Below are 13,802 nucleotides of genomic sequence, written 5' to 3' on the forward strand. Positions count from 1 at the left end.
TACATTGTCATATCATCACTTGGATCGTACATATTGGATTGTGATACATTTGACTTATATATGATATGCTCATATGTTTCATGACTTACATTGTTTATTATTGCAAATTCTCTTTAGCATATCTTGATTATCTTGGTTTTAACTTTGTAAATTTTGATTGTTGACCCATGATTGGTTTGAGGGGGAGATTCTTCTTCTCCTAGATAACCAAGGTTTGTCATTATAAAAAAAAGGAAGATAGTTAGCCCAAGGGTTCTCCTAATCAAGTTATGATGATAACAAATCATGACTAAGTTATTAATTGGTTTGAATTATAAAGAATTTTAGGTATTAATTTGAAAATTCATCGAAGGGCCTAATGGATGCAAGATTAAGACCTTTGGAAGACCTTCAATCATAGGAAACATATATAAGATGAATGCCTGAGTGCACTTAGGTTTTACATATCATTTCATGCATCTTTCAAAAACTCGGTTTATTCTTTAAAGTTACTATTTCTTCAAAACCTGAGTTTTATCAAATGAACCTTAGGCAAATTACTTCAAAATTGACATTTAACTTTACCTAAAGACCTTGACTAAGTGTTAGAAGAGAAAAGAACAGAAAAAGATAGGTTTTTGGGCAAAAACTGGTGAATCGGTCGAGGTACTGGACAATCGGCTCAACCGGCCAAGGTACTGGTCGACCGATTCCCTTTTCTTTGTCAAGGTCCAGTCGAGGAGTGCAAAAAACACACACTCTCTCTTTTAGTAGCCTTTCATTCCCGGTTGATGTATCTTCATTCCCGGTTGATGTATCTTCCTTCCTAGTTGACTTTCGTTCGAGGTCCGGTCGAAGCAACGGTAAGCTGCTAAAGCATTAAATGCTTCAACGACTTGTGAACTGGTCAACCTCCAACTCGACCGGTTGAGACTGCATTTTTTATTTTCTTGGCTCCCAAGGTTAGAAAAATATAAATAGAGAGCTCCACTTCATTTATGAGTAAGAGAACACCTGCATTTATTTGTCTACCCACTTGTTCTTGCCTTAAAAGCTCTCATTTATTTCTTAGTGCATTAAATCTTTACTTGCATATCTTTTAGTGCACCTTTGTGATTCATCCTAACCTTAAGTTGTATTTGAGCTATTGTTGAGTTAGGTTGAGAGATTTATTCTTGTTCATTGAGTGTTAAAGCCTTCAAGTGAGCTGAAACTTGAAGAGATTGTGTAAGAGCCTATTGGAGCTGGAATCCAAGTGTAAAGGTGATTAGAAGCTTGGTTGAAGCTTCAAGTTAGTGAAACCCTCATTCAGTTAGGAGCTTGAGGAGAGTGGATATAGACAAGGAAGTGTCGAACCACTATAAAATCTGAGTTTGATTTCTCTAACTCTATATATTTTTTATTTGCTTTTCTTGTGCTTAAATTTATTGTATTTAAAAAGATTTTTAAAAAAAACCCAATTCACCCCCCTCTTGGGTGTTTTTCTCATTTAAGATTAGCCTTTATTTTCTTAGGTGGTTAAAAGCATAATTTGCTAAATATTAGTCAACTTTATAACAAAGGTTTTAAAGTAATTTTTGTATTTTCTTTGTGCATCATAAAAAATATTCAAAGTGATCAAACCATTTTCATAGGTTATAAAAGTGAAAATTTTTATATTATTTGTTAGAATTTTGTATATCAACCTAAGGTAATCACTTTATGGGTGGGGTGAATAGAATAGTGATCGCTTTTACAAATTTAAACAAAGATAGGATGCAAGTGATAATGTGATTAAAAAATAATATAAGAGCAATTGCAAATAAATAAAAAGAGTAGGAAAGAGATAATGTAAACTCAAGATTTTTATAGTGGTTCGTCAAAACCCGACCTACATTTATTCTCTTTAAGCTCATGACCAAGTAAGGATTCCACTATCACCAAGACATTAAGGCCAAAGTCTTTAACTTTCTTACACTTGGATTATTAGGTTGCAATGGATTTTCACAATCCTCAAGAGATACCTCACTCTTAAGCAATCCTTTAAGTAATATCCTACATTAAAGAATCTCTAAATGATACCTCATACTTAGATTTTTTCCTTCAGGTTATAATCAACACTTGAGCTCACTTCACAAAGGTTACAAGAAATGATAAAAAGATAATATAATAAAATCCTAGTACAAATTCAAGTTCAAATGATACAAAGAAAATCTAGAATTGAGGTACACTAAATGAATATGCAAGTTTTAAATTAAAGTATGCTCAAAACTCTCTCTCAAGGCTCAAATATATTCAAGAAAAAATTTATAATGTCAAGCTTAGAAAGTAATGAAATTTAGAGCCTTTTTATATGATTTTGAAGCCCAAACTAGCTATTAGGCATAGTTTGGAGTCGTCCTATTAACCAACCTGTAGACCCCCACTTTGGGAGGTAATTGTTGCAGCTCTTTTTGCCAGGTGGAGGGCTCTTAAAGAGCCACGTGTCGTCTCGTGTTTGGTGGACAAGGAACCAGGTAGTGGAATCAAGGAGCAAATGAAGCTTCGACACGTGTCTGAGGAATCTGGAAAAAGCTGTTTGGTCTCTCTCTCTCTCCAGGCCGTTGGAAGATTTTTTTTCTGAGGAGGGACATTTTTAAGTTGCCAGCTGCATGTGGGAGTGAGGGGGAGAAAAAGCCAGCAGATGAGTTAGTGGAGTAGGGTTGCTGCTACAGAGGCCGTTAGGGGGGCAAATCGGGGAGAAAGCGAAGAGAGAAGAAAAAGAAAAAGAAAAAGGGGTTTTCTGCAAGGAGGGGGAGAGGGTCTTTCCGGGGGAGGTATCCATTGCCCTTAGTGAAGAGTGTTAAGAGTGAGGAGGCTGCTGGGGGGTGATTTCCAGGCTACTGGTGAGAGAGTTAGGGAGAAGGAGTTTTCCATTGCGGTAAGGGAGACGAGATATTTTGAGTAGCTGTAGAGAGAGAGAGGAAGAGATTAGAGGGTGGAGAAGAGGTGTTGGGGAGATCGATTTTACAGAGGTATTTTGGAGCAGTGCTTGAGGAACGTTTGAAGCGGAACAGAACATCGGCACTCTCAGGTATGAAAGCAAAAGGTTTATTGTTATTTTTTGATTCTTATTGTTCCTCCATAGTTGCTGTTGATATTTTGAATGCTGTTTAGTTTGTTGGGATGAAGTCTTGCTTTCATGGTTGCCATTGCTGATTTTGGTACTCTGCTTCTATTATGAATATGCCTCAAGGTTGTGTGTAAAATGGATTTTCTCACCTAATCAGAGGGTTCATAGATGGCTCATGAAATGAAACCTCTGAGAATCACTTCCACTCGTTTTCTTTTATGCTTCATACTCCATCCATTTTTTTTTTCTTTTTTTTGGCTCCGTTTCTGGGTCTTGATCAATGCAAGAGCTGTGGGAAAGTGGATCTTTGTATGTTTCTTCAACGTTTTGACATGGAGAAAAGGGTTATGACTGGTTGGTGAAGTTCTATTATGAGGTTCAAAGGGAGCTCAGTTGGCTCCATGACACTGTTCGGGGTTTGTGGGTATCTATTGCGTATGGGCACAAATGAAGACATCCAGTTTCCGGCTATGCTCCTTTCATCCTAGGTCTCTCTAGTTTCCCTGGTCATACAAGTTGGTCCTCAGCTTCTTCAAGAGTCCAAGCCTGTGACGCACCTCATCATACACGGAGAATATCGTGTTAGACAAGTTCAGTGAGGCTCGTGTACGGCATGGTCATAAAGTTGGATCACCACGAGGGATCTGGTCGATTCCTTCACCGGTTCAACCATTTTTTGAGAGACTTGCTCGGATAAGAGAGCTAATGCTGTAATCTATTCCAGTTTAGAGGCAAGAGGCTATTAATCCCAATGGTGGTTGCAGGCTCTTTGATGCTACTCTAATTAGACAAAAAAAAGGGTCTCATGTCAACGAGGAGGTTATTAAGTTGCTGGTGTCCCCTTTGTAAGATATTTGACATGAATATCACCTGTTATCATCATGGGTATAGTTGGGCCACAATGCATGTTCTCCTTATACTCTGTTCACTGCGGGTGTCCCCTGTTGGCTCACGACGTATGCATGCCTGGCCACACCAAACACTCCGACCTCTACACCTTGTCATGTTAATCACCTTCATATCTTTGATGCCTCAATACACCAATCATTTCACCACCTTCTCATATCCATTTTCCGCACCACTCATGCCTATCCATCTAACACATTTTTCTTAGCCGCGCCACCTTTTCTCTCACTAACCTCTACATACCCATTTCTTTCCATCACCTTTTCTCTCTCTAAATCCTGTTCACATATTCACCTATCCCACTAAACTCATCCTATCGTACCACCTCTCTTATTTATCCCTCCGCCTTGCATGCACTGGAGGTCATCTTCCCAAAGGCAAGGTTGATGATGAGAGGTTCTCAAGTGATGAGGATTCGCGAAGTATGGTGAAAGCTAAGTACTCAAGTCTCCGAGGCCCATAAAGATCAAATGTCATATCATCTATAACAGCAACTGCCCTGTTTTCTTCAAGAGGGAAGCTTCCACTTTCCTCCCTGACCCTTTCAATGTGTAGTGGATATGGACACAATAATTGGGTTCTGTATTGAGGTAGGGCAAACATTGGCCTTTGATCAACTACTGGTAGAAGCTGTTGGAGCTGTTCTTGAAGAAGGTGTGCCCTTAATATATTCATTATTAGCTGGGGTTGTTAAGCATCTACCCGATGAAATACCTGAAAAGAAGGAAATAAGGAGGATGAGGGTGGTAGAAAACAGTGTTAATTTAGTTAGTGATTATGATTCTGAGTAGGTGAGAATGATCTTAGAAGAAGTTGGAGGTGCAAATGATGTTTCTTGGAGTTTGTTACCGTATTTATTTGTTGCCTTCATGACATCCAATATGTGGAGCTCTACTGCCTTCAATGTAGATACTGGTGGCTTCAACAGCAATATCCATTGCTTGGCCAAGTGCATCAGTGTTGTGATTGCTGGAAGGTGCACGCTAGTTCCTATACCCCAAGACGAAGAAGAAGGCTACACCAAAACCCCACTTTGAAGTGACGTGGAGTTAAAGCAGCAGAGTAGCAGCCTTTTAAAGTTAAATCCCGAGAAGTTTCACTTGAATCTGAATTGGTTGATAGACAGGTTGTTTTCGTTCACTATTGATTAGGTTCAGACACATGGCATGGACCCAGCTAGATAACCCACTATTGTGTTCTTTCTATGAGCTTCTAGGAATTCATCTTCAACCAAGGAGTCATGCTATTGGTAGCAGCAAGAGTAAAACGAGGGCTTAAAATGCATCACACCTCCTGGAAGCTGGAGGTCATTCTTGTTATATCAACCAAGGCATGCTAAATATATTTGATCGTCACAGCAGAAGCAATATTTTACCAGGGAGTGAAGAAACTGCGAGCAAAATATAGTTCATGCTTTTGATACCATGGAGCAAGTGCCCTCCATAGCACAAGTAGACTCAATTGGGTCATTGGCTTTTGTGGCGCCTGATTCTGATGAATCTGTGGCTGAATTGGACGCTTTGAATGAAGAACATTTGATGAATCCCAGATAATTCAAGGTTTGACCGGGTCTCATTTAGTTGTCCGAGATGCTTCCATGAAAGGTTTTACTCGATTTAATTTGCAGTTGGAGTGTGATGACGCATCATGGGTGCTTACATACGGGTGCATTCAATGTGCTGATGTAATTGATGTCGTCACTGGGTACTTGGAAATCGAATCCTACCAAAAATGGTTTGCGGGGCGTCACTACACTGGTGAGAATAGGTTTGGATGGATGTTTTCGATCTTCCGTGTATTTTTAGATATGTGGGTACACAAATCTGGTACAGCAACCATGTGAAGCAGGTACTGGCCCACCTGAAGACTCTTGTGTTCACTGTTCCATTTCCATTACATAGTGAGAAACTAAGGAAGGGGTCTGGGTTTTGCTTCCACTGTTCAAACGTACGTCGATGGAGTGTATTCTCTAGTATTAATTGAGTAATCAAGAGAAGGTTATCCAGTTTGGTTTGATTGAAAATAGCTTGTCAGTGGACTCAGCTCGAAACTGGCATGTGGAGAATGCAAGGGTTTGAATAAGAAGAGTGGTGTCCAGAATGCAAAGCCATGCACTTATCATGTCACTCAATTACATCGGCATTGAAATCAAGACAGCACATTCCCTGGAATCTCGGAATAGAGGTGTTCCTGTGATGGTTTCAGGTGCTGTCCCAATTAAGGATTTCAGCAGCATCCAGTAGCTTTACTAGCTCAGGGCAGTTTTGATTCCAGGTTGAATGCTTCTAACACTATTCCAGAGCTAGTATCAAACTACATGCTGAGTGGAGAGATCCAAGCAAGGGATTTTGTGGCTCCTATGAATGCCATGGAGAATGGTCTAGTTGACAGATACAGTTTTCCAGAGCAATGGGTGCAGCGAGTCACTGAGACTAAAAACATTCAGGAGGACAATTCTGGGGAGGATTCAAATGGTTTGCTTCAGAATGTGATGAACACTTTACAAGACCTCTCTCCTGCTTCTGTTGAGGAACCTGATGAAGAGACTGGTATTTCATCATGCATTGAGATTAGCTTGAAAACAGTGATATCACCCATCCTTTTCCAACTGAGAGAGCGGTGTTGAACTCAATGGAGAAATGGGTACTTCTCAATGACTCCTTAGTGGCTATAGGCAGAGGGGTGAACAGGGTCCTGCTACACTGTTGTCCGAACTGATGATTATTCAAGCGCCCATTGTCATGGAATGGTCACTCTTAGTCCGGACGCCATCACCTCAGTTCATCATCTTTGATCTCGAAAACAATTTTTCAAATCTCTTTTTCTCAAATAATTTACAAGATTTTAGTCTTTCTTTAAAAATGACTTAAAATCTACAAATTTTTCATCCTTAGCCTTTTTTTTCTTAGGCTTCAAAAATACTTTCTTTAATAAAATTTGATGCCATTCTTCCTTCTGGTAAGCAACTTTCTCAACTCCGTATTCTTAAAAGATTTTGAAATAAGCAAGGATTTAACTTTGTAATTCCAATTAATGGGATTTATGAAATTAATTCATGCTAAAATAAATTGGGCTTTGGTGGGGGCCCAACATCAAATAAATTTTCTTTAAAATAAAATTGAGTGAAATGACACATGTGCTATTGATGATTTTGTATTCAGTTTAGTGACATGTATGCTATATCTTGTGATCATTGTTTTGTACTAATCTCATTTTCATGGTAGCGCGTTGTTATTTGCTGCTAAGGTACGCATTTTCTCTCACTTTGTCTATCTCTCATGCATGCTTTGATTCTCGGTGTTAATCATGATGATATTCATCGATTTTCCTATTGGTTGCCACGATTGCTTCATTTTATTAGTAGAGACCCGTCTTTAGGGACTTAGAGGGGTGCTACGGTCTTTACCGTACCTTCCCGATAAGTAACCTGACCCCCGAACCCGATCCGGTTTTCGTAGATCGTCTTTTCCAAAATCAGGAGTCGCACTTAGGGTTTTCTTTCTTATTTTGTTTACCCTTTTAAAAATAAAACAAAAATAAGTGGCGACTCCAAGTCAGTTTTCTTAATCAAATAAAAATCAATTTTTCGAAATAAAAATCGAGCTCGCCATCGAGTGGGAAACGCATTGAGTTGAAATGCGGGGTCCACACAACCATTCAAATTGGCTACTAGTCATTAGATCGTAGAACATTTAGAAAGTGATTGTTAGGTCACAAGAGCTTGACTAGTTAAGTTACTAGCTTAACCGGTTGAGATAAGCTCTTGCTTAGTTCAATCAATCAACCACTTGGCTTAATCGGTGACTTCTTGGTTCAATCGGTGGCCTTTTGGTTTAATCGATCAATTGACCTATTGATTTTGAGTTATAATAAAAGTTTAGAATTATAATCATTAGTTACGATTTTGAATTATTACTTTGAGCTTTTAAAAATGATCCAAAATTATGTTCACTAACTACAATTTTAAAGTTTTATAAAAACATATAAAATTATAGTTGCTAGTTAAGTTTCAACTTAAGCATTGACTATGGTTTATAGGCACAATGTCGGCTACCCATGAAAAGGAAACGTGTGGGAGAAAGGAGAAGTCCAACCCAATTAAAGAAGGTACCAAAATAGCAAGTGATTATGACATACAACTGTTATCCTTGATAGAGAGCAACATGGAAAGTTATGACATAAATCTTTTACATGGTAAATAAGAAGAATGAATGCCAAGAAGTAACGATCATCAGTTACGTCAAAGGGCTTATAAAAAGCCACCTTAGGCATGAGAAGTGGAAATGAGAAAAAGTTTCTGCCTTTCAAAAATTTCATTCAACCTATTTCTTGGTTTTGACTTTATCATCGAAGAGGCCTTACCCGGGAACAACCTAGGTGAACCATTCTTGCAGAGATATTCAGTGTTATGCGAGTAAGGACCTGGGATCATTGAAGAACTAACAATTAGTGTCGTATGTGGGAACTCAATCTTCTTTATTCCTTCTTAACCAAATGCTTTGAAAGATGGCTGATCCTCCATCACTTAGTCACCAGTAAGACATGATAAGGAGATGCCTCTAGGTTGGATGCTTTGTGAATTAAGTTCAAGAATCGGAAATTAGAACAAGAGAAAAGATTGGAAGCCATACTTGCATAAACCACAAAATAACCTAGAATCATCAAAACATGCATGTGGCCTTAGTCATCCACACCGAAGCCAATAGTAGATGATACTCAGAATAGCAATAGCAAGAAAGGAAAACAAAGAAAATCCAAGGTATGTAGTGCCAACAAAAAACTTGATGCCAACAATATTAGTTCAAGAACACAAAGATAAAACAATCACACATACGGTACACGAGGTTTTAACGTGGTTTGGCCAACCATGCCTACATCCACGGATGAGAGATAATGATTCCACTATACAATAGAGTGTTAGGAAGTGTCCCAAATTCCTAATTAATATAGATTCCTTTTTGTAAAGAATATTATATAGAATATTTCTAGGTTGATATATTATTGTAATATTAGACTTCCTTATAGAATAAGGAAGGTTGTTGGAAATATCTCTATAAATATTCTAGGTCATGAGGGGAAAAAGTTATGAGATGGAGATGGGCCTGTAGAGACTATACAAGGTGGATAGAGATGTGAGGAAGAACGGGAGGTACCCGGTGGAGCGAGATGGCTCGTAGTAGGTATGGATACAAGGAGTAGGGAAACATGAGATGTTTCGGGAACCCAATAGTTGTATCTGGTTCTGTCCTCTGTAATATTCTTTATTGTATAGTGGAATCATTATCTCTCATCCGTGGACGTAGGCATGGTTGGCCGAACCACGTTAAAACCTTGTGTACCGTATGTGTGATTGTTTTATCTTTGTGTTCTTGAACTAACATTGTTGACATCAAAGCTTTCGTTGGCACTACAACTGGTATCAAAGCTTGGGTTGAAGATTTTTGGAAGAGCAAAAGATCACAAAGCACACAAGATGAAAACAAAAGGAATTTTCACTGAAGGTGGAGTCGATTACTCTTTCGTGGTGATATGATACAAAAAGGTTTGTGTCATGAAGAGATTGAAGATTAACTTCATGGAATTTGGTCCAAGGTGGAGATTGTTAGGAAGTGTCCCAAATTCCTAATTAGTATAGATTCCTTTTTGTAAAGAATATTATATAGAATATTTCTAGGTTGATATATTATTGTAATATTAGACTTCCTTATAGAATAAGGAAGGTTGTTGGAAATATCTTTATAAATATTCTAGGTCATGAGGGGAAAAAGTTATGAGATGGAGATGGGCCTGTAGAGACTATACAAGGTGGATAGAGATGTGAGGAAGAACGGGAGGTACCCGGTGGAGCGAGATGGCTTGTAGTAAGGTATGGATACAAGGAGTGGGGAAACATGGGATGTTTCGGGAACCCAATAGTTGTATCTGGTTCTGTTCTCTGTAATATTCTCTATGTAGTGCCAACGAAAGCTTTGATGCCAACAATGTTAGTTCAAGAACACAAAGATAAAACAATCACACATACTGTACACAAGGTTTTAACGTGGTTCGGTCAACCATGCCTACGTCCACGGATGAGAGATAATGATTCCACTATACAATAAAGAATATTACAGAGGACAGAACCAGATACAACTATTGGGTTCCCGAAACATCCCATGTTTCCCTACTCCTTGTATCCATACCTACTACGAGCCATCTCGCTCCACCGGGTACCTCCCGTTCTTCCTCACATCTCTATCCATCTTGTATAGTCTCTACAGGCCCATCTCCATCTCATAACTTTTTCCCCTCATGACCTAGAATATTTATAGAGATATTTCCAACAACATTCCTTATTCTATAAGGAAGTCTAATATTACAATAATATATCAACCTAGAAATATTCTATATAATATTCTTTACAAAAAGGAGTCTATACTAATTAGGAATTTGGGACACTTCCTAACAATCTCCACCTTGGACCAAATTCCATGAAGTTAATCTTCAATTTCTTCATGACACAAATATTTTTGTATCATATCACCACGAAAGAGTAATCGACTCCACCTTCAGTGAAAATTCATTTTGTTTTCATCTTGTGTGCTTTGTGATCTTTTGCTCTTCCAGAAATCTTCAACCCAAGCTCTGATACCAGTTGTAGTGCCAACGAAAAACTTGATGCCAACAATGTTAGTTCAAGAACACAAAGATAAAACAATCACACATACGGTACACGAGGTTTTAATGTGGTTCGGCCAACCATGCCTACATCCACGGATGAAAGATAATGATTCCACTATACAATAGAGAATATTATAGAGGACAGAACCAGATACAACTATTGGGTTCCCGAAACATCCCATGTTTTCCCACTCCTTGTATCCATACCTTACTACGAGCCATCTCGCTCCACCGGGTACCTCCCGTTCTTCCTCACATCTCTATCCACTTTGTATAGTCTCTACAGGCCCATCTCCATTTCATAACTTTTTCCCCTCATGACCTAAAATATTTATAAAGATATTTCCAACAACCTTCCTTATTCTATAAGGAAGTCTAATATTACAATAATATATCAACCTATAAATATTCTATATAATATTCTTTACAAAAAGGAATCTATACTAATTCGGAATTTGGGACACTTCCTAACAAGGTAAGGGTACTCGTAGTGGCCATACCTGAGTTCCTCAAGTGAAGCTTGTTTAGCTTCTTCTCATCCAACTCTTTTTTTCCCTATCTCTGTTTTTCTCTCCACTTCTCTTGCTCCGCTCTTCTTTCTTAAACAGAACCTCTCAATCTTTCTAGAAAAAATCCCTAAGATCGTCTACTCATTTTCTCACTATCAGAACCTCTCAATTTTTCTGAAAAATCCCTAAGATCGTCTCATTCCTCTCTCTCAAATCTGAATACTTTCTTCTCTAAAAATAGCCCATCTAATGTTTTTCCCAAAATCCCATCTTTTCCCTATGTTGAAACCCTTTGGAAACATGGCCTTCCCTCTTTTCTCTCCATCTCTTTCCAACGTTCTCTCATTTTTTGATGCAGCAACCCTCGAAAATCCAACCTAACTCCTTTCTCATTAGAGACTCTTGCTTCAGGAATGCGTGGGGTCTTTCTAAATTATTTTTGGAGCTGTGTAGAGATCTTCTCAACTTCCTTTTCCACCGCGCACATGGGCTATTGATTTTCATCATATATGTACACAACCCACGGGGCCCATGGTGTGGTTGTGTATTCTCCAAATTCTGGTGCCTAATGGAGGTCTCAAAGTGGCAACCCTTCCCGATATTTTGGTGCGTGTGGGTGGTCTTTATATGGTTCAACTTGCTATGGGGAATTCCACTCATGGTGCATGATATGTGTGACTTCTTTCTTTCCCATGCTGCAACCCAAGTTCCCATGCAAAAATAGAATAAGGAAAAAAAAAAAATCATGCAATTAGAAAACTAAACATCAAATAATATAATAAGTAATAAAAAATAAAATAAAATAAAATAAAAATAAGATAAAAGTTAAATAAAATAAACACAAATATAAATATCACGTTTGAATAAAATGGATAGGAATATTAAACGAACCCTATAAATAGTAATAAAAATTAAAAATTAAAAAATAATAAATAAAATGTCAAACTCATACAACCAAAGATCGAAAATTCATTTCATGCAATCAAAGACCCAAAATCAAGCCAAAACTTACTTATACTCAAAATTAGGAAATCAAACTCAAAAGCTAGCCTGAATGAACCAGGCCTATAGAAGCATCCAAGTGGAATCTATCCTTAAAAAGATCTAAGTGAGACCTAAATTAAACTCGAAAGGTAGCCAAGGGATGACTACGAGCCAAGAGAAAAGTATGGGAAGACACCTAGTGTCACATATGCTAAGAGAACAAAATGGAGGGTCTACATAGGTTCCTTATAAGTAGATGATTTGTTTACAACCGGTTTTTTGACTTAAACAATCCATTTGAGGTTATAGTGCACCACCTCCTAATTGGATGGATCACTAGTTTTGGACATTGGGATGAGGTTCCCATGATAAGTGTACTAGTGTGTATGGTTACATATTAGATAAGATGTACAGTGCGTCATGACATAAGGTTGTCGAGTAGTCATGACTTCACCAAGCTGCTATATTGTATAATCTGCTAACCTTGAGAGAAAATTAAGTTTGTGTAGAAGTTACTAGTGACTTTGACTTATGGGTGAGATCATAAGTTAATCATATATTTCCTATGAATTAGGTCATTATTGATGGAAACTAGTAGTAATAGGTATTCTCAATATAGACACGGTGATATCTTATGGACTTTGAGATAGTGTGTCCTCTTGGATGATCCTAAGGATATGTAGTCATGAAATTTAGATGTGTGTCCACCCTTCTCAATTACCAATACATAAGGAAGAACTATCAAACAAAAAATCTTTAAATGTTCGAGCTTGTTTTTCATCAAATGAAAAAAAGGATTTGGGAACATCTAAATCTAAGTTATGTGTTTTATGTTTCTCACCCTAGAAATTTTAAAAGGATTATTAGTTTCCTCTACACCTAGAATTTATAGATGCGTGCATCCCTTTAGAGATCCACGAGCTTGGATTGGATTTTTTTGAGGATCTTGGTTAGTTGTCCTTCGATATCTTATAGGTATAATACTTTTTCACCCTTAAGCTAACACTTTTTTGATACATGGACCAAGTGGAGAATGTTGGAAACATTTCACATGATATTTTTAATGTGCTACATTGTGACGCTTAATTTTTAAAGAAATGATGGATGAAGTGGTAATAACCAAATAACATAATATCATATAGCGGAGCCTAAAAAAATTTGATCAATTGTTGATATCTTATTATCAACTATTTAACCACTTTCTTTCATAGAAGAAAGTGATAAGGTGCTTATAAATATTGAGAGTTCTTAGCTCAGCCTAGCATACATTAAAAAATGCATTGTGTCTATGTGTTTCCATCTCTTAAAGCTTTAAAGAGGAATAAACTAGAAGATCCAAAGTTCACTTATTTTTCAAATATATTTGGATAACTATGGTTGAAGACAAGTAAATTCAATTTGTTTCCTATCTTTAGAATTGTACAACATAAAATTCCTTCAACTTAAGTAGCATTAAGATCATATTTATTTATTTATTTTTATTTTTTCTACTTTACAAACTCATTCACCAATCTTCTTATTTTTATTTAAATATTTTTAATTTTATTTTAAAATTTTTTTTAATGAAATTATCGATCTTTTAGATAAACATTCTAATTATGTTTTTTTTCATTAAAAATGGATAATGACATTGAAAAAAATTTAACAATGAATTATAATATTTTAAAATTCTA

The sequence above is a fragment of the Vitis riparia genome, chromosome 5 (genome assembly GCF_004353265.1).
Source record: "Vitis riparia cultivar Riparia Gloire de Montpellier isolate 1030 chromosome 5, EGFV_Vit.rip_1.0, whole genome shotgun sequence".
In the NCBI taxonomy this organism is placed as follows: domain Eukaryota; kingdom Viridiplantae; phylum Streptophyta; class Magnoliopsida; order Vitales; family Vitaceae; genus Vitis; species Vitis riparia.